The sequence below is a fragment of the Mya arenaria genome, chromosome 2 (assembly GCF_026914265.1).
Source record: "Mya arenaria isolate MELC-2E11 chromosome 2, ASM2691426v1".
In the NCBI taxonomy this organism is placed as follows: domain Eukaryota; kingdom Metazoa; phylum Mollusca; class Bivalvia; order Myida; family Myidae; genus Mya; species Mya arenaria.
The window spans coordinates 44,522,566-44,546,486 of NC_069123.1; the positions used below are offsets into that span (position 1 = coordinate 44,522,566).

The 23,921-nt window shown below is 34.6% G+C and overlaps 1 pseudogene; it reads left to right on the forward strand.

Annotated features, from left to right (window-relative positions):
* The first annotated feature begins 84 nt into the window (after positions 1–84).
* LOC128211466 (microtubule-associated protein futsch-like) lies at positions 85–23,068 on the forward strand (annotated as a pseudogene).
* The last annotated feature ends 853 nt before the right edge of the window (positions 23,069–23,921 follow it).

Genomic DNA, 23,921 nt, shown 5'->3' on the forward strand with positions numbered 1-23,921 from the left:
GGAGAATAAGAGTAGTTTTGATTAGTCACTCCTTTGTGTATTATCCAATCGTATTTTGCCTAATAGAAGGAGTTAGGAGTTTGTTGAAAAATGGCGGTGGTTGTTGCAACTCAAATGTCAGAAAATATTTTTCTGGCGATATAAGCCATAATTTCGAGAAAAATCATAAGCTTTTTATTTCTTAAACTCTTATTTATAACATCATTCACGATAACCGTTCCTTTAAGGCATATCGTAGTATTATTCGTCATCACCAGTGTTTCATGTTCAGACTTGCAAAATATTTGAAAAGCAGAGTCGAATGTTTTTATAAAGGATGGATCAAAGACTTCGACAATTACCCATCAGCCTCTTCATGTGATTCGAAATTAGAACTATGGCTAACCACATAAACAATGAAAAGGTAAGGTTACTAGATAAGTAATTGTTAACTTGTGTTGCTGTATAAGTGAATATGCAAGGATGACAAATTATCTGTTTGTTATCACAGATGTCCAGTGTGGGACTAAAACGCATACAACATAGCACAGAGCAACATAGTGATAAAGTAAACCATACAACAAAGGCGAAGAAGGGTTTTCAACTTTGCATTCAACATTAACAAAGAAGTTGTTGAGAAGTGCATACAATATAGAATAAGAGCAAAAAACATTGACTTTGAAGTGAAGAAAGTATTTTTATGCTTGATCAAACTCATAAATAATAATCTATTGACTTCAAACAATTATATATGTTGTGGGAATACTGGGGACTTTGACTTTCGGTCCAGCCAAGCCCAGGTAAAATCCTCATCCTGCGGGGACTAACTGATGATAAAATCCCCGCAAAATGCCCCGCACCCTAGGGACCCTAAATAAGGCCCATTCCCCACTACATTTGGTGCAAAGACAAAACCATCGCTTTCACCCGGCACTGCGGGACGGAAAGGTAAAACCACAGCCCATTTCCCCGATATACCCCAGGACCTTGGGGGGGGGGGGCCGTGATAACAATTGACTTATACGTGTTTAAATACAACACAGATTTCTAAACAAAACAATACATGACAGTGTGGCCGCCTATTGACTGCCATACATGCCATAATTTCCGACGGGGGGAAAAATCCCCCGGAATTTCGATCCATCCCCCGGTCTCCCGGCGGGAGATAAAAATCCCCCGGAATTTAAAAAAAAAAAATTTTTTTTTTTTTTTTTTTTTTTTGGAAATTTTACATCAGGCAATAATGACAAAGTGAAACCACAGTATGTGAGTGAAACTCTCCAAAAGCAAACTTTTACAACAAGTGATCAATTAATTTGTAGTAATTATCAAAGGCAAAGAAATATTACTCTTTTGGAAGGAAGAAATTAATAATATTTATTCTATTCCCTTATTTTCTGAAAGTCATCAAAGCTGATAGAATTAAGCACAATTTTTTTAAAGACTTTGGAGGAAGGTAAATTTCATTTAATTGTCTCGAAAACATATTTTTCCAATGACATATTTTGTTATGCAAGTGCATTACAGTATGACATGACAGTGTATCATAAAAATATGATAAATCATGACATAATATAATTCTGTATAATGAAAATTTAAGAGGTTTTCAAAGCAAACTATATGTGAAAACATTTTTTCATACTTGCGTCTAAAAATACTTTAAAATTTCGCCAACTTAGACCTGCTAAAAAAATCCCCCTGAATACAATCAAAATCCCCCTGAATTTTCAGCCTTTTGAACAAATCCCCCTGAATGGTCTCCAGAAAATATGGCATGTATGGACTGCAGAACAATGGGTTAATTACGTACAGTATAGGCTTTCATGGAGTTTATTAAAATTACATGTGAAAAGTGATAGCGTCAGTAATTGTGAACTTCTAACAAAGTATAAAATGCTGATACTGGTAGTTCAAGATCCTGTCTCATGAGTCATGTCTGTTTATGTATTATATGTATACAGTCGAACACTATTGGCTCAAGGTCCCAGGGACCTGCGAATTACCTTGAGTCTTGGATATTTCAATCCATGCGGTAATTCTTAGGGTTCGACTGTACATGTATTATATTGAATTTAATGTAACCTTTATTTAGAAATAAAAAAATATCCTGACATTATATTAAACTTTTCTTCCCACTTTTGAAGTTCATTTCTTAATTGTTTGATATATATCATTCTATTATATTTTACAATTTATCTACCAAGAAGAAAAATCATAAGATCATAATAATCATAGTATGTATTAAAAAGCATGGGTGGAATTTGTCTGGTTTGCAAAAATTGATGCAAGGTGGATGTGGGGGGGGATGTCCTATATTCATCTTAGCGATTTACAGTTTCATAAAGGTTAAGAGAAAGATGTCATTCTTTGGACTAATTTTTTATCTTTAGGATTCCATTTTTGTGCTTGAATACCATGTGTCAAGGGCAAGGTTCAAAACGCAAAGGTCAAGGTCACAATTTATTACATTTGGTCACATGGTGACTTTCATGCATGTGAAACATTTTGGGTGCCCATTGTAAGGGGCATGATCACTTCTGTGGGCGTTTGTCACATTACATTGACAGCTCTTGTTTTGGAATTAAATCATTGTGCATATAAAAATTTCTCAGAATCACCATGTCCGTAATTGGCTTGAAGTATGGGGAAAGTAGAAAATAAATCCTCTGATAGGTGTTTAATTACATGAAAATGTTTACATTATGAGAAATGCAAGGTGTGGAACAAGGAAGTTGGAAAAATCATGATTTTTGAAGTGACTTTAAAATATTATTTATTATGAGTACATGTGGATCTTTGTTGACATTGTATCATAGACTGTATAGCTGTGTTTGATTGGAAATGTAGAATGTTTAAATACAACTAGGGGACAACAGCTGTTTTTGAGTGTTTACATTTTGTTCTCCAAATATCTAGTTCCATTCCGCCTTTTGTTTTTTCTCCCAGATTGGATTTCATTTATAATTGTTTAAAGCTTTGTTTTCGTGTATAACGTATAATAGACAGTATAAAGGCTGGCACTTTTGTTCGTCTCTAATGAACTTTCTGACTTCTATGACAATTTAATCTTATCAGATAGCCGTTTCTCTGATTAATTACATGTTAACGAGTGCAAGCCTCAAAATGTTGATAGATATTTGCTACTGTTAAAAGCCAGGGTGAAAGTACACATTTCATAACACCTAAATCTTTTACGGTATGCTGTTTACAGTTTGAAGCATTATTGTCAGACCTTTGTTTTAATATTGTAAGGATTTTTGTACCATTACAGGGTTATTACGTAGTTGATGTACAGTCATGCAAAGTCATAATCTAAACATTATTTGAAAAAGTATTGTGACAAAAGTATGTGTCGAAAGTCTGAATATATCTGAAAATCTTTTTATTTTTTTAATTGGATTACATGTACCTTTTATTTAAAATTAAAATTATTACCTAAACGGAAACTATGACAAGAAACACAACTACACCGATGCATCTAACATTTCGACACAGAAAACTAAAGGTGATTATAAAAATGTTATTTTAATTTTATTTTTTGTAATTTATGATGTTCTTAGTATTATTATCTTTTATTAAAAAATGAAATGAATTAGAGAGGTTTTTAGTAGATTTTGTATTTAGAATTTCAATATTTTGTTTATTAATGTTTACAAACATTAGCATTGTTTGGATTATCTATGGCTGTAGTTTATTATTCAGATTTGTATCATAATGTATAATATTACAAACAATTTTGTCACATACTTGCAAATTCTGCTACCATAGTGTTAATAGTTTGTTAAAGTGATATTTTTTTTAACTATATTGTGATTGTTTGGAATGAAATGGTGTTGTAAACAAATGTGAATTATGTTATCGTCTCCAATGAAATCTGATTTTATTTATTACTTTAATTAAGCTCGTCCAAAGGAAATTCAGTGCCGTTAATTCCATTAAATAGAAAGTAAATGAAGACATTTTGGACTTGATCCAATATTTTTGTAAAGATCTAAATTGTGTGTAATACCATAAAGAACTTCCCTCAAATGAATGTCAGTTTTCAATATTTTTGAATTGCCATTTATTGATTAGATACTGTGAATTATATGTACAATTTTGACAAAATTTGAATAAATCTGATTAATTCAGTGTAAAATCAAAATATGTTTTAATTTACTGCAACATTTTCTTTTTTAACTAAAAATCAGGGACATTTAAGTATTGTACAGTTTGGGAATATTTCCTTTTTTAGCCAATTATTGCTCAGGTAAGTTCTGTTTCGATTTAAATTATGTAACATGTCATACTTAGTACTATGTGCCATCATTAATGGGAAAAGGAATTGAAATTTAGTCCAAAATTATAATCAGAAATAATGGACAAGCCACTTCATTCAATAAAACCATTTACCGGTAAATTCAGCGGTCGAAATTTACACTAGCCCATAAGCCCTGCACTGGTAAAATGTCTAGCGGGATTGCTCAAATTCTGAATTTTATATAGCAGGGTTTGTTAAAAAATGTAATGCCAAGCAAAAGTGTAAGAGTTCAGGCTTGTGCATCCAAAAGTCTAATTTCAATGACTGGGTAATGATGAGAAATTTTGAGGTTTTTTTCTTTAACCGCTTTCTAAAGCATTGTAAATTACATGTGAATCCCACCAGTAATCCTATTGGCTGTGGCATGAGTTTGAGCACTTTAATAATCACTGAGACAATTTTATTGCTAAATTTAATAAATAGTATGATTCTTTTGTGACAGGATAAATGTGAATTTTTATAATGATTTTCAACGTATAATATCAAAAGCAGTTTTTCAGGAGTTATAACTTTTTGCATCATTTTACCTAATACTTTCTTCGGGCTTGCTCCAATTCTTGATTTTACGGGCTTGCTCAAATGTTGATTTTATGTATCAGGGCTTGTTGAGAAAATTGATATCAAGCAATAATACAAGTATTTGGTCTTGTTCATAGAAAAGTTTAATTTCAATGATTGCTCATGTTATAAATTGATTAGCAATAGGGCTTTCCATTTCCACCATTGTTTTAAATAACAGTGTAATCAGAAGACAAAAGTATTTTATATTCATCAATGGCAGCTGTTACATGAATTATTAAACAGGCATTGTCTTTCAATATACAGGCTTATTGACTGTTAATTGAATAATTCTGCTGCCTCAGTAAGTCTTAGGAACAGTGTCAAACTCAGTCAGATATTTTTCTTGGAGCTACATAAAAAGTATTGTATGTACATGTATAGATCATTTTGTGATTTTGTGGAGTGGAATACATTAATTTTTAAGAAAAAAATATTATATGAAAATTCAAAGTGCACCAATGAAGTGATAATGTGATGACAGCGGTTTGTTTTTCTGTACGATCATATTGTAGGTTAATACCTGGTCATACTTACTTTGTGATAAAAGATGTTTAATAATGCATGTAAGCATTATTATTCGTGCAGGTGTTATACTGAATTAGTTTGTTTGTTTTTGAAGGAGAAAAGTTTAGTTCGTGTCATGGCCTTACTTACACCCCACATTATATCCCCTTTACTACTGAAAACAACAGGCAAGTGTTTGCACCGCAGCTCTTGTTTTTGTTTGCAATTGCCTTGGTTACTGAAGTGAATCTTTTTTCGAATGTAAAAGTGTATTCATAATGCTGGTTTCGCAGTCATTATTTTTTAATCATTGTTTGTGTCAATGAAATGTTATCTGAATGACAATCAGGTAATAAATGCAGGCATGTCAGAATCTTAATTATGATATTCCTAAAGTAAATGCTTGCACTTTCTCACAATCCTAGATTTTTAGACTCCTTTTTGCTTTTAATTCTCCTTGGGAGTCTAAGACTGTCCATAGAGAAACGCAAAAGCCTAATTAATGGCTGAAAAATAGCGAAATTTGTATTAGAAGATATAGTGTTTGAAAATCGGACTCCATTTGCTATCGATAATCGAATCGGACCAAGCATTTCGATTTACTATCGAACAATAATCGAAAATGCATAATATTTGTAAATAATACATTGTTTATACATAGTGTCATCATGATCATTTAAATGGTTTAACCTGGAATCAGCACAGGTGATGCTATAGTGAAGCCTTATTCGCTAGTCCATAATATCTTAACGAAAAGAAATTGAAACACAACACATAATTAATAATTATTGCACCTCAATCTTTAAATGATGCACACTGCGTCAAGTAAGTTATCTTATCATTTTATCCATGTAAAAGCATATTGAACAGTTGTGAACCAGCTTAACATTCAATAACCTGTAATATTGAACATTTCTTAAGAATATCTTAATTTCATAAAACTTTCACACAAAAAGTAAATTAGTTTCAAAAACAGAAAGCTTAGAGGCAGGTTATTGAAGAAGGTTGTATGAAATATACATGTATAAAGAATTAAAATCAATTTGTAATTTTGTGAGGGTTTGTGAGTTTTTACGCAAAAGTGTTTTCATTCACCGCATTTCATTCGGATCTCCTCGGCCACTTTTATAAAAAAAACAACCTCGGATGTATGCTTTAGTTTGTATTGATTAATTAAGTTAAAATTGATTGCCAGTGAAGTGGATTATTGCAAACAAAATTAAGATTCCCACGAGTAAAGTTATTAAGTTTAACTGCTAAAATAACAAACTACGCGATCTACGGAGTATATTTTTAACCGTCCATATTCATCCGAGGTTGTTTTTGTTAAAAATGGCCGAGATCTTCCGAATGACCGCATTAGTGTAAGAGAGTGACCTCATTTGTTACAATGAACTCAACTAGGATCTATCGGAAATAAAAAAATACATTTACACGAATTTTGCCACAAAGCAAAAAAATACGTAGTTACCGGAAGTAACATTAGCGACATCGACTTTAGACAACTACTATCGATTGTCGCCGACATAGCATTGTAAGCGACGATTAATCGATTTTATTCGATAATCGTTTCATCACTAATTGGAAGGTATCACTTTCTGAGACTTAAATTGTGTTAGACCAATGTTTTGTCTTCAAAAAAGAAGAGTTTTCATAACTGTTAAAAGCAAAGTTTACGTGATAGTTTTCAAAAGTTTTACCTGCTTATCAAAATCCACCATTTTTTCATCCTATTATGCCTGGAGCTTTAGGAAGGGCAGCAACCACGCTAGATGTATTTTCCAAAAAATCAACTACATAAAAGTGAACGAATTAAGTCATGGAAGCCAGGACTAACCTCTTCATAGCTAATATTCCATGAACTTTCAGGTGCTAGTCATAGCTTTAAATTTTATTCAAATTGACTGTATGTGTTATAAATGCCATATTTTAATGATATTTGATATATATACATTCATGGTCCAGGCATGAGAGGACCTTAAAGTCAGAATCAAATGCAAACACTAAGACAGTCATCCCTCTACATCTTTGCCTTGTTTTTTTGCATTATTTTATGATCGTCTCTTAACTTTAAGGCACCGGACATGGCCGACCTCTTGCAGTACTTCGAGAACCGGAGTCGAGCCCTGGACGAGGAAGGACAGCCATCTCTCGATGCCTCCACGCTGCAGTTTATGTCACTCATACGCTTCAACGGGGTGCCCATACTTCCACCTGTGGTAAGCTTCCCATTTTTAGCTCCACTGGCCGAAGGCCATGGAGCTTATGTCGTCACAGATTGTCCGTCGTGAGTGCGTGCGTGCGTGCGTGCGTAAACTTTTACTTTAAACGACATCTCCTCTGAAACTGATAAGCGGATTTTGACAAAACTTCACAGGAATGTTCCTTTGGTGGTCCTTTACCAAAATTGCTCAAATGGTTCCGGTCCATTGCACAATATGGCCGCCACAGCTAAAAATAGCAAAATCTTTAAACGACATCTCCTCTGAAACGGATAGGCAGATTTTGATGAAACTTGACAGAATTGTTCCTTTGGTGGTCCTTAACCAAAATTGCTCAAATGGTTCCGGTCCGCTGCACAACATGGCTGCCAGGGCAAAAAAATAGAAAAACCTTTAAAGAACATCTTCTCAGAAACCGATGATCAGATTTTGATGAAACTTAACAGTAATGTTCCTTGGGTGGTCCTTTATTAAAATTGCTCAAATGGTTCTGGTCCATTGCACAATATGGCCGCCACAGCTAAAAATAGCAAAATCTTTAAACGACATCTCCTCTGAAACGGATAGGCAGATTTTGATGAAACTTGACAGAATTGTTCCTTGGGTGGTCCTTAACCAAAATTGCTCAAATGGTTCCGGTCCGCTGCACAACATGAAAGAACATCTTCTCAGAAACCGATGATCAGATTTTGATGAAACTTAACAGAAATGTTCCTTGGATGGTCCTTTATCAAATTTGCTTCAATGGTTTCAGTCCACTGCACAAGATGGCCCCCAGAGGTAAAAATAGAAAAACCTTTAAATGACTTCTCCTCAGAAACCGATGATCGTATTGCAATGAAACTTGACAGAAATGTTACTTGGGTAGTCCTTAACCAAAATAGCCCAAACAGTTCTGGTCTGCTGCACAACATGGGCACCAGAGCTAAGAATAGAAAAAAACGTTAAACTACATCTTCTCAGAAACCGATTATCAGATTTTGATGAAACTTTACATAAATGTTCATCGGGATGCCCTTTAACCAAAATTGCCCAAATGGTTCCGTTCCGCTGCACAACATGGCAGCCAGAGCTAAAAATAGGAAAAACCTTTACACCACTTTTCCTCAGAAACCGATGATCAGATTTTGATGAAACTTGACAGAAATGTTCCTTGGGTGGTCATTAACCAAAATTTGTTAAATGGTTCCAGATCACTGCACACCATGGCTGCCAGAGCTAAAAAATAAAAAAAACTTTATACGACTTGTCGTCAAAACCGATGACCTCTTTTCGATAAAACTTGACAGAAATGTTTGTTTGGTGCTCCTTTACTCAAATTGCCCAAATCATTTCGGTCCACTGCACAACATGGCAGCCAGAGCTATTAAAGTATTTTTTTTTTTAAATAACTTCTCCTCAAAAATTGATGATTGTATTTCTATGAAACTTGACGAAAATGTTCGTTAGGTGGTCTTTGCTTGAACCTTTTGGCCAGTGGAGCACAGGCACTGATGTGCCTCTTGTGTTAATTGATTGGCCATACTTTAAAACCATGGCCTATCACTTTTGCTAATATATTTATCAAAGTATTTGTACAAATGTGCCTGTTAGTTAGATTTTCTTCATTTTTGTACTAATCTTGATGAATACACATGTTCTCTTGTTGTCCAGCTGACGGAATTTCGAAGGGAGGAAATGATGTCATACAAAGTTGAGGCTGTAAAACGGGAGACACGTATACGTTCACGAAGGCATGAGGAGCTGCAGGCTAAGGTCCAGTCCATTGTAGCTGGCGTTGAGGTGAGGTTACATAACAATATCATTTCATAAGTTTTCAGTAGAATTGTTCTTAGATGGGTAAACAAGGTAACCTTCAAAGAAACTCCAAGCAGTTTTAAAAAAAGTTTTTGTTTTTTTTTTTGGGGGGGGAGGGTATCTTGGTTTAGAGGTTACAACATTCTTTAGTTACAATTTTAACATTTTTGTTTTGTTGCCTGTTCTCTCTTTTTTTCATGTTAATTCATGTCGCGGTCATAAAAAATGTTTTCAAACCTACTGGTTACTAGCAAATGTTTTTTTGACTCATCTATTTTTCAAGTTTTGTCAAAAAATGCCCCTTTCGACTGGAAATTAACAGATGATATTGGGGTTTGCTCAGCAGTGCTTTTGTTCAAATATGGCCTAAAATACTCTTCAGGGAGATTATCATATAAATATAGTGCTCATGTGTTTCTTTGCTGGTTGTGGAGTGAAATATAGCTGCATCTTAGGTGCAGGGCATTTTATGGTGAAACAGTCCTTGGAGTAGTAGAATCTATTTGCAAACAATAAGTTTTATGTGTTTAGGGTATGTATTATGCAATATCTGTGTGCACCATTTTATACTATAGCACCATTTTATAATATAACATTGAGTAAATTTATCCTCCGTAACTGTTTGCAGAATGCGTATTCTTTGAAATGCCGTAGTAAACTGCCAAGAACAAATGGACTCTACAAGTTGCTAGTATGGCTTGCACAAATGTTGGGGATTAGGTGTATATCAGACCATTTGTATGGAATTTTTATAAGGAATATCCCATTGCTGTATAAAAGATGATACCATACTCAAGGAACTATGTTGTATTTTTGGTTTGCCTAGTTTTCAAAAAGAAAGTAATGGCATAATTTTTTATTTGATTTTTTTGTCATATTGAATGGATTCTCTTCGTTCTGATGCATAATAAACATGTTCTTTATATGATTTAAAAAGGGATTTATTTCAAAATTTGTAAGCAATGTTAATATATATTTTGCCAGAATGAAATGGAATACAAAATACTGTACAAATGGTATGATTATTGAGAAAAATGCTATTTCGGTATACATGTATGTTGGAGACATATCTCAGATCAACACTTGTAACATCCATAACACCATTGGACCATCATGTGACTTTATGTATGGGGAATATTAACAGAATATCAATATTGTCAATCCATAAAATTAACACTTGAGTTGTTAAGTTCATTATGATTGTTGACTTAGTTTATTTGTAAATGATTTTTAGCCAATTGACTTTCGATTTATTTTCGCATCTGTTTGTAATTCCAATTTTACCTATCAATACATATGTCAGTTTAATATAATGAACATAGGTTAATATATCTGTCAATCAAAATTCAATCAATGGTTAGGTGTTGACAGTTGTTAAGGCCTTGGTGTCATTGTCATCATGCAATACACACATGTATAGCAAGGTCAATAACTCTGGCTAATAATTGTTAAATTATGCTGCTTTTTCGAGAAAAAATAATGTAAAAAACCATAACGCAAAAAGCGTTAAAGATAATCAGTTGAAAGAGTGAGAGACAATATGGAAAGCAATGCCCATAATTCTGCCCTTGAATATTGGTCCAGTTATGCCCCTTTATTGAATAATATCAAACAAAGAACAACTACATACAAACGTTTTTGTGTTCGCTCATGTTCATTCAAGCATGCAAAATGGACAAATATACCATTTCTTTATGTAATTAAATTGCACCTTATATCTAAAACGGAAACTAAATATTTATACACTATTACACAGAACTAACAGTACGCATTGGTGATTGGTTACATATTTCATGTATATTGTAATCATTCTTTTTAAATGCAATTTAATAGTGGAAGTTAAGAGATGTGATTTTCTCCAAACCATGTTTTCTGATGTGATTAAAAAATTAACATGAAATCAGTAATGAAAAGAATAAAAAAATTCTGCTAAATAGTTAAAAACCAAATAAGCATTAATTACCCTTGCAAATAAAACATTTACGAGCCCAGAATATTTAATATTGAATTTGAATATCAACTGTGCCACAACTTTTTAAGATAAAAGAATGTTATAATGATTATAACAGTTGTCAATCAAATATTCATTGTAAAAAGCGAATGACAATAAACAATTTAAAAATGTGTAAACGATAGACAGCAGGTATTAATAAAATATCTTTTGGAATTTGAAATAATAATGCTTCTATACTTCCAGGAGAGGAGAGCAGCTAAGCAAGCTAGTCGATCATCAAGCAAAAATTCCAGCCCTGCCTCTCATTCGAGCAGAAAGTCGTCGAGACAGAAGGAAACTCCTGAAAAGGCTCCTAAAACCTCTCCAAAACTGGTCGTGTCCTCTGTCAACAAAGCTTTTGAGATGGTGATAAATAATCCAGCCACTAAGGCTGAGCCTATTAAGTCTTCAAGTCGTTCATCTTCAACAAAATCTTCTCCAATATCTGCTACAAAATCTAGCCCCTCTCCGTCTAAATCAAGTTCCATTGGTAGTGGAGATGCAAAGAAAAGGGACAATTCTATGTATAGATCCCTTGGCAAAGTTGGAACACTTACGAAACAAAAATCCTATTCATCACAGCATTTAGACAGAGTAGGTGCTTCGTTAGATGTAAACGCAAGTTCACAATCAACCGGTAAGACATCTTCTCTTTCACCAAAACCTTCAAGTTTATTCCCCCATCCTCCTGTAGGAAGACCCCCATCTAGGGGAGGGTCCATGCGTCAATCCTCTTCAACCCCAGATCTCAGAACCATAGATATGTCAGTACAAGCTGAGGACCTTAGAAAACCTTGGCCAAGACGAAGTATGTCTCCAAAAGGTGGCAGACCTCAAGCTCCAGTGAAGGATGAAAGTACACCAAAATTGCAAAGAAAAAATGCAAAAACTGATGACTCAAAACTATCGTCTAAAAGTGTAGTGAATTCTGATGGTAAGAAGAATGGTGATAAAAAAACAGAACCTATCATTGATAAACGAAAAGCTGATATTGAGAGAAAATCAAATGCAGAAAAAAGTCTAGTGACACTGTTGCAAAGAAGAGTGAAAATATTGTGGTAAAACCAAAATCTCCTCAGTCAAAATCAGATAGTGCCCTGCAAAACCCCTTGGAATTACTAGAACAAGAGTTAACAAAACAAGAGGAACATGAACGTTATAAGAGGTTTGAGAATTATAAAGGAAAATCACAAAATGAACCAGTAGAATCAAGGGGAGAATTAGACCCCATCCAAACTGCAACTGCTGAGCTATTTCCATTCCCCATTTCAGAAGAACAAGCTTTGGCTACGTTAGATTCTCTTCAGTCAGACTTTGCCTCCTTAGAGCAAGCTGAATGTTTGCCTGATGACTATAATGGTATTCCTTTAACATCAATGAAACAGAAGCAGATAATTCACATGTTGACAAAGTTATCTAAGGCCTTAAACATGGAAGACACTCTCACTTCAACGATTGGGACCGTGGTACAAGCAGATCAATACAAGAATGCTAAAGATCAGAAATCTAAATCAGAAAACTGGACTGATAGTAGAAGTGTTCCGAATGGTGCTAGTGGAATGGACTATGGATATGGACACATGGTGGAAGGCAATGAAAGTTACTCTGAATCTGCAAGCAACATAACAAATGAAAGTGGTGCACATTCTAGCTCATTTCAGAACACATCTGGCAATAGTTCACATTCAAGAGCTAGAATGAGCCCAACTCCATCATCTTCAATTCTGAGTTCAGCAAGTTCTGTTAGTGGTTCTAGGTCAAGAATGAGTCCAAAATCTCTGAAAAACACTGTGCATTTTCATTCACTTGTGACAGAAATAAGTACAAGTGCTAGTCAGTCTTATGAGGATAAAATTTCATACAGAAAACTAGACATTACACCGAAGAATAGTGAAAACTTTGAAGATGATCATGATGTAATGGAAAATGAATCAAGAGAAAATCCAAGTGGACAGGTTTCTGCTTCCGGATCATCTGTGTCATCTTCAAGAGGAATGAACTTGTTAAGCAAAGTGGCCTTAAGCCCTAGTGTAGATTCCACTTCAGGCTCACAAGGAGATTTAATTCTAATCACCCATTACATGATAACAATAATGATGGTGAATTAAACACATCAGATAAAGAAAATGAGTATATGCCTCCTGATGAGGAGAGCCCAGATGAACATTACAGCAGTGAGGGGACGAGAAGAGGGGCGAGGGGCCAGCAAGTTTGGAATGTATATACAGCTAGTTTGCCCCCAGGACCTATAGGAGAAAACCATCCAGCTGTGATGAAGTCAAGTGGAAAATCAGATATTACAGATACGGCTATGATGAAATCTGGTGGTAGGTCAGATATTTCTGACATAGTGAAGGAGCTTGGTAAAGATAGTCAGGATAAGGTGCTTCAGGAAAAACTGATGAAAACAAATGTGGAAAATGATTCACAGTATTATTATGGAACAGCCAGTACGGATCTTGGGAGATATATGCATGCTAAGACTGCTGATGATAGCATAACATCCATGCAAGAAGAAATAACCAGGTCTTACCTATTTTCGCAACAAGGTTTAAAAAGTCAGAAAGATGGAGTGTTTGAAATAGTTAAGCCCAGTATAAATGTTTTTGAGGGAAGTGAAGTGGATTTTGATGAATCTGCTGTTCATCTGCAGCCGGTTATTCTCAATGGTGTGCAGAATTCTTTGCATGAAAACAGATCTATGTTGGAAGATGAAGAAAAAATTAGAAGCAACCTACAGAGGGTTTTGTTTGAGGATTCAGATTCTGAAGTCAGTGAAGTTTCTGATAATGATGATGACGATGACAAGATTAAATCTGTTGAAGATCAATTTGAAAAAAAAGAAACAGATGGAAAAGATCAACATGGTGATGTGGTGAATGGCGATATTGTAGAAAATGAACATGCTTCTAAAAGTGATGAAAGTGGAATTATTGCTGCATATGAACAGTGGACTGATCTGAGTAATGATAAAAATGATGTCGATATTATTCCAAATGAGCATATCCAGAGAAATGAGAATGAATTTGATGATGCAGACCAAGATGAAAGTGATGGTGAAAAGAGTGTAGATGAAAAGACTGCAGAAGTTCATGAAATATCAGAATCTGAAAATGAAGATGATCTTGGACATGATGATGATAACAATGTTGATGAGGAAGAATCCATTAGTGAAGATGAAGACAATGAAACTGGTGAAAAAGAGCAAGTTCATAATGAAAGTAATGAAAATAATGGTGAAACTGATTTTGAAGTTGTAGATATACAAGAAGAAATTGATGAAGAAACTGAACTGAAGAAGCCCTTTCAGGAATTGAATTATACAGAAAATACACAACCAGCAGTGCAAGTCAATGAAATAGATGAACAAGAAAATGAAGCTAAGGCAGACCATATACAAAAATACCTTAGCCAAGTTCATGAACACTCCTTACATCATGAAGAAGAGGAAGAGGATGAAGGAATGTTAGAAACCGAGGGAGGAAAATCAGAAGACATCATGAACAGTATCAGTGGCTTGATTCAGACATTCACTTCAACTATTCAGTCAATGAACCACCTATCCCAGGAAGATTTGTTTAAGATGCAGGCAGAACAGTTTGAACTCATCCAGAAGAAGATGATAGAACACCAGCAAGCCCAACTGGAGGAACTGTTTGTGGCACAAAGGAGGGAACAGATGAATCTGCAGAAGGAAATGGAGGTATTTGATAATATTAATAGCGTTTTCAGTATTAACGTCATGTACTTCTATAGAATGTATCTCTGGCTTTCTTTAGGTTGATTAAAAACAGGTATATTTTTAATTCTAATTAAAGAATTAACACAGTCTATGTTTACAAATAAGAAGTTAACAATTAAAGCAAAAACATAAATGCCTTGAGATAATTCTCTCATTCAATTTAAAGGGACAAGACATCTGATGACACAACTGCAAAATTTTTTATCAAAAACTCACATAAATTTGATATTGTTGTGTACAATACATAAAACCTTAATTACTAATGTATCAAGTCACTTTCTAATTAAAAATTTAATGGGTTTGTCTACTACGTAAATCACAGTTAATTTAAAAATAGCGTTGGTATATTTATCTGTTGTAATCACGTGACTTTCATATGCTTAATATACACACTTTAAACTGGGAAACTATTATGCTCTAATTTTAAACAGGTTAACTCAGCTGGGACAGCGACAAAACATTATTCTAATTATGTAAAAATAATGCATTATCAGATACATACTAGCTTATATTTACAATTCTAGTATTGTTTAGAGGACATACTGTTTGCTGATTATGGACCATCTGGTGTCTAGTCCCTTATATTTGACATGTTAAAAATCAGATCTATACATTTCACACACTTACATCTCATTTCATAGCTCACAGTAACCCTTATGCACTGTAATTGCAGAATTACCATACCCATATCACTGAGAAACAAATGAGTATTGACCTAATGACGCTTCCACCGACCATGGTGCCCCAGATTTCAGACTCGTTGCCCCAGGTCACCAATGCACGGCAACCTCCAACTTATGGACAGACACCTGCTGTTAGGCAACAAAACACTTCACAGGTGAGGGGTTGGGGTTGGGATTGTTCAATGAAATGAACGCTCGACAGGGTAGAAAATGTTGGTATGATGACTCCTTTTGTAGCCTCATAGACTAGATTAGACACAAGTACTAGGGCTGTATTAGCAGTATTCATTATAGTCCTTAACCTTAGACAATGATTCCACTCAGTCTATTGGCCAATTTATTTTACAGTCCAATTCAAACACTCCAATTCTAATCTTAGAATTAATTTTAGTCTTAGAATTAAGTTAAATCTAGAGTTGTTATTGAATATGGCCCATTTCCTTAAGCCCCAAACTGACAAGTGTGCAACACATACAAAATGTAAGCTTATACCTTTAATTGAATGCAGCGCAATGTAATGTAAAAAGTATACGCGTAATTAAGTTCTCAAGCAGCAAATTGAATAGAGTTTTAACAGTATAAAAGAATTTATGAGTTGTATTGCAGCCTGTTTTATCAGTATAATTTTATTTCATATTTTCCAGGCCAGCACAATGTCAAGCCCACCATTTCCTGTACGTCCTGTAGCAGCCTACCAACCAGCCAACGCTGCTCAAAACTCCAACCTTGGTTTTGCAAGCACTTACAACACTATGCCTTACCCCGATACCATGGCTTTTATCGACCCGAGGGGCTTCATGCAGGCTAATATTGACCCTAGGGCGGGGGTCGGTGGTGTAGGGATGGGGATGGGTCTACCCATGGGTTTTCCCCAGCTGCACCACAAAATTTGAGCTGCATCAGTCATAACACCAGTTACAGTACTATTCCCCAATTTGATCCTGGTATGTTGAGAGGAAATCAAGGATATAAGGGCCAAGGGGCACCAGGGGGCATGGCCCCTCCTCAAAACCAGGATATGAATTCCAGCCAATCAACGAACCCTTTTATCTACCCGTCAAGCCCAAGCCTGTTAATAAACCCAAAGGATCGTGACAATACATCAGAAGTCAGTGGGTTTGCCCAGGCCACCCCGAAGCAACTTGTGTTCTCCAATCAGTCAACGCCCGTGCAGACCAAGGCATACAAGCCCATACAGCATTCCCCCATGAAGCCTGTGTCTTCACAGAGAAGGAAAGACAGATTTAGCATTCCTGCAAAGGTTGGTTATTTGAAGCAAAAAAACACTTTTCTTAAAATGTCCCTGTAAAAGCATATATTTTGTATTATTTGGAATAATATCCTAAAATTCATAAACTATGTGTTTCTAAATTTATAGAAATTGTACCATTTCAGAAATTGTTTCAGAAATTCTCATTCAGAAAGGCAACAGAGTTCTGATAAAAATATTCAATGCTTTAATATTCTGCAAAATAAATTCCTTGCCACTATTAATAAAGAGTTCTTTTTTTGTTCCCCTACCCACATTTTTAGGTGTGGGTTGGAATTGCTGAAATTCCTTAAGGCGTTAAAAAAACAACCTGACCCTACCTTATAAATGCCTCCAACACATGTGATATTGTAATCATTTTGTAAGTAATTATTTATTCCTTATCAAATAGAGAGTTTCAAAGGAAGGGTAAACCTGAATCTACACATTGTATGATAAAATACAATCAAAATCTCCCATTCAAATTTAACCACTTATGACATTCGTTTATTCAGGCCTGATATATTGGTATTTTGTGTATTGGTAAGAAAACTCCAAACAAACTATTAATTGTGGCATAATTCTTCACTCCATATCAGGTCTTTGACCCAGCAATGCAGCCTAAGTTTGCCCGTGTGTCTGCAGCAGTGAAGGGCTACCTCACACGGCGCCTTCTCAGGACACAAAAGGTCCAGGACATAGTTAAAACCCTTGATGTAAGTAACAGTGTTCCTTATAACTTAAGCAACAACCAAAGTGTTTTTGTTTTAAATTGTCAGCATTTTATCAAAAATACTTAACATAAGTGAACGCATATGGCCTGAACAGTAAGTCAAACTCAAAAACATGTGACATCATTTGCTGCGCCAGTCTTTTTTCAGTCCCAGAAAACAATGACATGATGTTTTTCGCTTATTTCATATTTACTTTCCTATAAATATATTTACATAAACTTTCGTTTTTTGCAACTTCTCTTTCAATTTAAAACTGTTAAATAATTATAGAAGGTACATGTATTAAATTGGGGATTTAATGTGTGTTTAAATGATGTTTGAAAGCTGGAGGGCACAATAGAAAATTCTCGAAAATTTGCAATCATGCCCTCCTGCATTTATACGTAAACACACAAATGCAGCCTACCACTCATGGTCTGTATAATGAAATTGCACTTGTCCAATCAGAGCGCAATATTTAAAAAAGCGAATACGTTATAACTGCTTGTGGATAAAACAATATGTATTGTTTATATTTGCAGGATACCCGTCAGTTTGCGTTCAGTTTCCAGTCGGAGACTCCCATCAAGAAGGGAACATTCACTCGGGAAGACACACTGCTACTGGAGAGAATCGTTAACCAGGTATGGACCGTCTATTTTCACTCCAGAGTTAATTTTTAAGTCTGACAATCCAATGGGCTTAAAGTACATTCAAAATTTAAAAAAATTATCTTCGGGTAGTCTCAAAAGAGTGACTGAGAAATGTGTCACTAATAATGCTGCCAATGGTGTATGTCAAGCCAATAATGCAGACAATGGGGTGTGTAAAGTTATAATGCTATCAATGGACTGTGTCAGCCATATTGTTGACAATGGACTATGTCAGCCATAATGCAGCCAATGGGTATGGGCAAACCTTTATAAACACTAAACAAAGTTTGCATCAGATAATAAAAATGTTTTGTAAGTACATAGAACATATATCAGAACAGGCCACTTTTACAGGCAGCATTAAAAAGAACATACAGGTATGTACCTAAATTAGGGACATTTATAATAAACTTGCTTCCTGTTGCACTCATTTTAATACTCCAATTCTTACCGGACCCATACTTCTTTCCCCAGCTGCAGTCTGGCCTGTTGGACATCCATGAGATATTCTTCATGATCCCAGTGGCAGAGAGAATGGCAATTATTGCCAACCAGCGCGAGCAAGACCAGGAGAAGATGCTTCGACATCAGGTTAGTGAAGTAAAAAAAAAAGCAATGCTGTGGATTCTTATATTTAATAAAAAGTAATAATCTAGGGTTATTTGGATAAATTGATAAACTTTGCAATAGGATTATGTGGTCATGAATTATATTTATTCACTTGATAGCACTCTTATTTTCCTGCAGACAGACAATGCTCTTTCATGTACATGTATTGATAAAAGTCTTTATCTTTCAGGGTCGTCACAGCCTTGATAGTGTTTCACGTTCTCAACCCAAGCTGAGCAAGGCCACACTGAAAGCCATGGAACGGAAGAAACAGGCAAAGTATCCTTGTCATTGGATAAGTACTACCATACATTCAACTATTCTTTTGTCCGCTAGGTAAAAGGGTATACGTAGAGTAAGCATTTTGTTCAGCATCATTAGTGTCACCCTTGTGTCTGCTATAACTAGCATTGTTATGGCCAAAGTGCATGTAGATAGTTCAACATGGGCTAATTTAATGTCCAAACTATACCTATTTAATGTATTGGGGATTTTTAAAAATATTTTAGTATAAATGTTTATTATCATATCAGAGGATTTAGAAATTACTTGGAAAAAAGTTCATTACCATAACATTATCACTTTTAGCTTAACTTTTTGAAGAATAAGAAGAGCTATTGTACTCACCCAAATATCCAACCTTCTTAATTAATGAAGTAAAAAAACACACTCTTTTGAATATTTTGCAAACTAGGGGCCTTTATTCTTTGACATCTAGTTATCGTTTTGCATGTAAGCACATACAAGTCAATAACTTAGATGTATTGCATTGAAACTTTTAACAATCAAGTATGTAAGCTCTATCTTGCATATAATGCAAATTTGGCCCCATTATTTTTTGACTTAGAAATTCTTGTTAAGGTTTTGCATTCAATCTTATTTTGCAGTGATCAATTCATGTTTAACTTAAACTTTGCAAAGCTCAAAATCAGATGAATAGTCGAGCATGCTGTCTCTGTAATAGCTCATGTTTGTATGACCATAATGTCAACTTTCACTGCATGTTGGTTTTTCATCTACTTAAATGCTTGTGGGTATATCACCCTGGTTAAATTGGTAACATAAATCCGTCCTAGTGGCAAAGATTACTTCCTTGACGGTTAATCAGAATTGCTGAGGAGTCAGTGTTTGGAAGTATGGAGTTCCGAACAAAGTCTGCCCCACCCTCTACGAGCAGTCCAGCTATGGATATCAGGTATGTCAATATGCCCGTGTGTACATGCTGGCTTAGATGTTTAAAGAGCTTTTTAAAGATCTTTATGCTTTTAGCTATTTACTCAAGGAGTATCAAAACTCAAAAACAAGTCACTGTTGCTCATTCATTCTATTCGAAGTGGTGAATTATAATTTTGAATTTACATACTTATTTGGGTTTCTTATTCTTGTCTTAAGTCAGCTTTTAATATAAATGCCAATATATTCTTTCTGTCTTGCACTGTCATTAGTGAGCATTTATTACCTCTAATAAATTCTGCTAACTATATGCATACCAGGTGTATGTTTTTCTCTTTATATCTCAGTGGACCTTTACGTCGCCACTACCATTCTCTCTTTGTCAGGGCACTGCGACCAATCCAAGGACAGATATCACCCATACATGCCGACCACATATCTGTCAGGTAGGTTATTAATAGAATGAAGTATCAGCCCTGAGATTGATCATGGTGAACCAACAGTGCGAACATCAGACACTACTTACACTTAAGATTGTTTTAATATTGCTCCATTATATGGCACGTGCAGATCTCTATAAACTGAACAGCATAAAAAATATTGCGATTGTTCTTAAATGTGAAGATTTTGGTCAAATTTGAATCATTTAAAGTTTGCGATGTTATTACTTTACCATGGACTTTGGTAAACATTTGGTATAATTAACACCTTAGTTTTCAATTCACAAAAAATTGCAAATATCAAAACATCTGGATATTTAACCAATCTACAGTATCCATAAACCTCATGGCTGAAGCTAGGCCATTTCCTCAGGTGGTTTCACTCCGCAAATAATGACTGCCTGCATGTTAAAATATACTGTTGTTGTAAAGGATAATTCATTGTTAAAAAAAATACTTGTAACTGACTCTGCTAAATCAGCCCTAGTGAAGAATCCCATAAATGTGTCCTTATAGAAACAAAGAAAATCAAGATATGCTTTTTTCAGGGAGATGAAAGAACGACCAAAAACAGCACCAGAAAACAGAAAACAGGATCCCAACAGAGCAAAAAAATCATCTGGTAAAAAAACATGATGTGTTATATAGTAATTCAGCTCTGTATTCATTTGATTTTGCTGTACATATGATGAATGAATGTGTGGTTATTTTTTATACAAAAAGATTTTGAAGTTTAGAACTTTGGGCTTATCAGCCAGTGACCAGTGAAAGCAAGTCTGACTTATAGGACTTCCTCCAGTGGCAAGTCAGACAAAATGTTTAACTCATAATTTGATCATATATATTTGATGGCGTTTGTATGGTATATCTTTTCTCTTTTGAAACATTGTCACTAAATGCACCCACTACTGTGACATAAAATACATGCAATGTATCACTCAATGTTATCACTAATACTATTTTTGATTGATTCATATTTCAACAGGTTCAAAATCTAGCAGATCCTCGACTGGTACATCCTCCAATAAGCAGAAGTCTGCAGGCTCACAGAAACAGTCCAGCCAGCCAAAACAATCAGCCACACTAGGCTCGCAGAAACACACCAACGCACAAAACATGCAGAAACCAACCAAGAAAACGGACAAAGCCTGGAGATGATGAAAATCATTTACAAAATATGAATTACTTTGATAATTACAAAATTATTTCTTTTGTAAAAAATTCCTTTTGCACAAGGTGTGAAATTTTGATGCCATTCTTTAAACAAAGGCGAACATTCGTAATTAGATATGTCCCTAGCTTTGGGACCTTGATTGATTTTGAAAAAAAAAATGAAAATCATTGGAAATCGGGAAAATCTACATGAACACGTAGTTATAGAACAAACTAGTTTATGATGTTTAAAGCCTGAACAACTGTGATATCCGTTGTAAATGTAACTCATTTTTGCGTGGTAATTTTTTATTTTGTCAAGTGCTTTAAAATGTGATTATCTTCTGATTAGAGAAATATTGAGACCTGTATAACCTTATGTCAAAACCTTGTTGGCGTAATCTTTACAATAGTGTATTGCAAATGTGTTGTTTTCTCAGCAATCGTTTAAGACATTCCAATAAAACTAGCAATGACATTGTTCTACCATTACATACATGCTTTCAGATATACTCGAACATGTACTTTTTGGCATTATAGAATCATTGTTAAACGTTCATATTTCTATGTCTTATCCATATATTTTAACAAAATCAATACTTGGAAATGCTTTGCAAACATAAAATATTTGTAAAAGAATGTTTGAAAAAATAAATAAAGACCTAATGTATCAATTATATAAAAAGTATGTTATTGCTTATACATATTAAAGATAATGTTGCAAATGTTTGAATTTGACCAGTATTCTTTGATTATCGTTCTGTTATATGTTTATGCATTTCATTTATAAATATATTATTTATATTACTAAACATAACATAGCCTTATGCGTGTTCTATGTCATACATTTGACCATGGAGCATTATGCGTGTTCTATGCCATACATTTGACCATGGTGTGTTCTTTTATTCAGTCATCTACATGTAGGTTAGAATTTGTTGTTTTTTCTTTGTTTTAGCATTTTCTCTAAAAAGCTATTGTTTTCTCATAATTGCATTTTCAGTTCGTTTTTTTACAGAAAAAAAGTTGATTTTTCATAATAAACAACAACAAAATATCTTTAAAGAAAAGTCAATATTACCATTTTCAGTTCACATGCATTTTTAGCACACATTTCAAAAGAGAAACGTTATTTGGTAGTAACACACTGAAATCGTTGCCTTTTGCATAATCAGGTAATTAAATGGTTTCTATTTATATTTAAATGTTACTATTTTGCACACTTTTGCAAACATGTTTTTGTCTGGTTGTGTTTTGTTATTTAATAACACAAGAATGTTCATAAAATGAATTACCGACGTTGCCTTCCTTGTGATGTTATTCTCATGGATAATTATTAAACATGTATCAGGCTTTACATTTGGGAAAATGATATACACCCAGTATGTTATGCTTAAGAATGAAATACATGTGTTCTGCGGTAGTTTTGAGTCTCGTGGCTCACCGATACTGCCACAAGCACATGCACTTCATAACATTGCAAGACATAAATTTCAGTTATAAACCAAGCAAGACTCACACAAAACAACATACACATACTTTACATAAATAAAGAATATCGAAAACAAAATTGGGTAACTGACTGCCATTCGCCGGTGGAATCGCTGAAGTATATTGGCTGGTTTTTACGGGTTTAACCCTGTTTTCAAGAACTTCTCCTTAACTTTGTCAAAATGACACACACAAATTCTTTATTAATCCAATAAAATATTTAATTTTGTAAGCTACATTTTTGTGCTCCTGCGAAGGATTTCTTAGTCCGTCATCTCCACGTCACCATTTGGGTTTTTATCAATAACTTAAACGACTTGCTGTAGGGGCTGCAAACTTGGTATGCAGATGGGTCATACTCATGGTACGTGTCTGTAATCAGTGACCTTATTGACAGCGCCATTTGGACATAAACCAAATATAGAACAAAAAAATCGATATTTTTTTTTCAAAATTTAAATGTTTTTGTTTTCATTTAAACCTTTAAACATATATCAGAACAAAGTTATCGGTTTGGCCAACAGTTTCGTTATCTAGTTGCTTTAAGTGCCAAGATCGAGTAATTAGTTATGTCCTTGTATATCGACCAATGAATTCCCCAAATTCCCGAATAATGCAGCTTCTAATAATCTAATGCCAGTCATTACTGTTTAAAAAAGC